This window comes from Globicephala melas, chromosome 5, assembly GCF_963455315.2.
Source record: "Globicephala melas chromosome 5, mGloMel1.2, whole genome shotgun sequence".
Taxonomy (NCBI): domain Eukaryota; kingdom Metazoa; phylum Chordata; class Mammalia; order Artiodactyla; family Delphinidae; genus Globicephala; species Globicephala melas.
In genome coordinates this window covers 46,187,286-46,191,387 of record NC_083318.1, presented here as the reverse complement: position 1 = coordinate 46,191,387, position 4,102 = coordinate 46,187,286, and the positions used below count along the sequence as shown (strand labels likewise).

The window sequence follows — 4,102 nt, the reverse complement described above, 5'->3', positions numbered from 1 at the left end:
ATTGACTTCATGTTTTCATAATGATCAATTTGGCATGCTCTAAGACTCAGAGCTAACAGAAGTCCTTACATTAGTAAAATATTTCCTGACTTTCTCTCTCCAGGCAAAATCTGTTGCTCCATTCTTGGCTCTTATAAACCCTTGCACAGACCATTACTATAGCACTTATATTATTGTATTAGAATAGATAGCATATCTATAGCCACTATAAAATAGTGAGCTGTTATTCTTTATGATCCTAGTCACCTAAACAGTGTCTAATAGATTGCTTTATGCATTAATTTTCTTATTCATTAAAAAATGTTAATGAGGACTCTGTCTAATAGGTGATGGTTTAGGCACTGGGAATAAATGGTGAATGAAATGAACAACATATTTCTACTACTTCTGTAGCTACAGTGTGCAAGCACAGTATTAAACATATTACATATATTACCTGATTTACTTCTCTTAAACATTCTGAAAATTATATAGCACCCTTACTCCACATGTAAAGACACTAAAACTCAGAGTCGTGCTCCCTTTGGCAACACATACACTAAAATTGGAACAATACAGAGAAGATTAACATGGTCCCTGTGCAAGGATGACATGCAAATTTGTGAAGCATTCCATATTTTTACTGTCATATGAGTGAAGTAAGTCACAAGGAGAAAAACAAATATTGTATATTAACGCATGTATGTGAAACCTGAAAAAAATTGGTATAGATGATCTTATTTACAAAGCAGAAATAGAGATACAGACATACAGAACAAACGTATGGATACCAAGGGGGAAAGGGGGTGGTGGGATGAATTGGGAGATGGGAATTGACATATATACACTCTTGATACTATGTATAAAATAGATAACTAATGAGAACCTACTGCATAGCTCAGGAAACTCTAGTCAGTGCTCTGTGGTGACCTAAATGAGAAGAACATCCACAAAAGAGGGGATATATGTATACATACAGCTAATTCACTTTGCTGTACAGTATAAACTAACACAATATTGTAAAACAACTATACTCCAATAAAATAAATAAATAAGTAAAAACTCGAGTCTAAGAAGAGCTAGTGATGTGATTCCTCCATTTTTTTTTTCCTCACCTAGTGTGGGCTGGTAATTGAGCTTTGTGGATGCTACAGTGACTGTGAAAGGCACATTTCAATTATTTGTTGCTGTGATACAACTCTAGGACACAGGGACTTAAACAGCCATTTTACCTTTACTCTCAATTTTGTGGGAAAGGAATTTGGGTGGTTCATCTCTGATGCACATGGTGATAGTTATGGCTGGAAGATCCACTTCCAAATGGCTTCATCTCTCATGCTTGTTGCCTTGGTTCATCTTGCCAGCTCTCCTCTCTTCTCCTCTCCCTTCTTCTCCTCTCTTCTCCTCTCCTTTCTTCTCTTCTCCTCTCCTCTCCTGTCTTCTCCTCTCCTCTCCTCTCTTCTCTTCATTCCTCTCCTCTCCTCTCCTCTTTTTTCCTCTCCCTGCCTGTCTCTCTTTTTCATTCCTTCTTCCCCTCTTTCCCCCAACCCTCTTTCTCATCCCCTCTCCCTCACTCTCATTCTCTCCCTCTGAGGTTTCTCAAACTCTAGGTCTCTCTCCACTGCTTGAACTTTTCAAAGCACGGTCATTTTTGACTACGTAAATCACGTAAAACAGATTTCTTTCTATCAGGCATGTCTCAACTTCAATGTGAAAACCTCAGAGAAGTCTTCCATGAACAACCAATCTAGGATAAGTCATCCACTATCAATTTTTTCATCCAGTATGAATTCTCTGCAAAACATTAATCAATATCTTATATATTTATTTATTTATTCCCCATAATTTCCATTTATTTATTCACTCATGTATTCAATAAATATTTATTGAGCACATACATATATCAACAGCTATTACAGACATTTAGCAAACATCAGTAGGAAAAAAAAAGAAAAGCCACTAAGATTCCTGATGGCATGGAATGTGTACTCCATAAGAGCAGGAATCTAGCCTGTCTTCCTCACCATTGTATATCCAGAACCTAGAAAAATGCCTGACATGTAATATATGCTCAATAAACATTTTTGATTGACCAAATGAGCAAGAGTGAGGCTGTTATAAAAAGGGACAGGAGGAATCTTAGAGTAGTATGAGAGACACAACTGGGGGAACTCATTATCATTTGAAGATCATGGGAGAGCTCCTTGCAGAGGTGATATTTAAGCTGAGAATCAGAAGATGGGTTGAAGTTAGTGGCAATATCAACAACAGTGGAGGCAGGACTTTCACCAGAGTGATCTACAACCCAGTGATAGAAGTTAGATCTGAGATTCAAAGAAAAGTAGAGAATAATGGGAAGGAATATGCAATTTTCTCTTTTGGGGATTGAAGCTAGGATTTATATTAATTTTTATAGTAATTTTGAACTCTTAGCTCTTGAAACCATATATTATAATTATATACATAGAAAGATGGTTTTTGTAACCTCCAGAGTACATTGACTTTTCAATGGTTGCTCTTGAAATTGATGCTCCCAAGTGCTAAACTTGTTTTTGAATTAAATTGAATATTTATTTCAAATTAAATATCTAGTAATCCTCTTTTTTGTTTGTTTGTTTTTTGCGGTATGCGGGCCTCTCACTGTTGTGGCTTCTCCCATTGTGGAGCACAGGCTCCAGATGCTCAGGCTCAGTGGCCATGGCTCACGGGCCTAGCCGTGAGCATGTGGGATCTTCCCGGACCGGGGCATGAACCCGTGTCCCCTGCACCAGCAGGCGGACTCTCAACCACTGCGCCACCAGGGAAACCCTAGTAATCCTCTTTTAATCAGAGATTCAAAATGTATTGGAATTTACTTAGGTAAATATTATTACCTGGAGGATATGTGTTTCAAGCCCCTCTTTACCACCAAGCTTCCTTCATCAATTGTCTATTCACAGCTTCTTTATTTGATTCTCATAAGTCCTGCAAGGTCTCACTGATTCTAAGACTCCAACTTCCACCCTGTTCTTGGGATATCTCCTGTTTTAAAGATATGACAATTACTTCTACTCTGCTCTTTCAGGGTGATAGGGGAAAATGCTGTTTCAAGATTTATCCCCATTTGGTTTTGCCTCACATAACATCTCACTACAGTAACTTTCAGTTTCAGAAATAAGTAAGTTCATCTATAAATTACAAAGCCACAAGGAAATATATAATATTTATAAATTTGATATGTACTCAAATATTGAGATACGTTCATGAGAATGTTATTCTTCATAGAATAATACACAAATCAAAAATTAAAACCAGAAGTTTAAACAAAATAAAACCATATGTTATGATGTGTGATCTCATCAGAACTGTGCCCCTTATACCATTAGGGGGAGTCACTAAACCCATTCTCCTGATGTTTCATTTTACAACAAGAGTCTTATATTAAGGTAGCACTGGACTCTTACTGACCCCTCACTTCCCTGGAAGATAGTAATCTAGAAATTTAGGGAGTAGAAACTAGGTAAGCAGAGCTCAACCTATTACCCATTCGGTTTTAATCTGGCCTCCAAGAAGCTTGTATTCTGGCCCGTTTTTGTCCCCAGTGGTTAAGTTTATTGGTAAAGCCTCCTTCCACGTGGAGGAAGCAGTGCTACCTGTGACAAGGTGAGCCCTGATCCTGGGGAGCTGCCTTTTGTTATCACACAGTGAGCTGTGCTCTCCATCAATTATATGAGTTATATTTTTATCTCCATAGGATAAACTTCTTCATATATCTCTTAACTGGTTCAGAATTTGAGTGGGAGATAGGAGACCCTTCAGATGTTAATATTGTAGGAACAATGTAGGAAGTAAATGGGAGCATATGTTACAAAAATGCACAGAACTGGGCTCCTTGTTCTTTTTTTGCCATTAAAATTTTTTTGTTCTTGGGTAAATCATTTAAACTCCCTGAAACTCTGTTTTCAATCATTAAACTGAGGGGAATGGACTATATTAATGTTTTTCAGACCCTAAAGTACCTACCATCCCCAGAGAGGTAGAAGAGGGCTCAGTGGAGGAGAAGCAACTTTGGAGTTCCCACATCTGCTTTATCAAGGTCAGCTCTATTTCTAGAAAATATTGAGCTTCCAGTAAGACTTTGCAA

At 37.7% G+C, this 4,102-nt stretch overlaps 1 non-coding gene across 1 annotated transcript; it reads left to right on the top strand.

Annotated features, from left to right (window-relative positions):
- The first annotated feature begins 514 nt into the window (after positions 1 to 514).
- On the top strand, positions 515 to 621 carry LOC115857366 (U6 spliceosomal RNA). The gene has a single exon (XR_004041234.1). It is a non-coding gene; the product is annotated as a U6 spliceosomal RNA (small nuclear RNA).
- Positions 622 to 4,102: the final 3,481 nt, after the last annotated feature.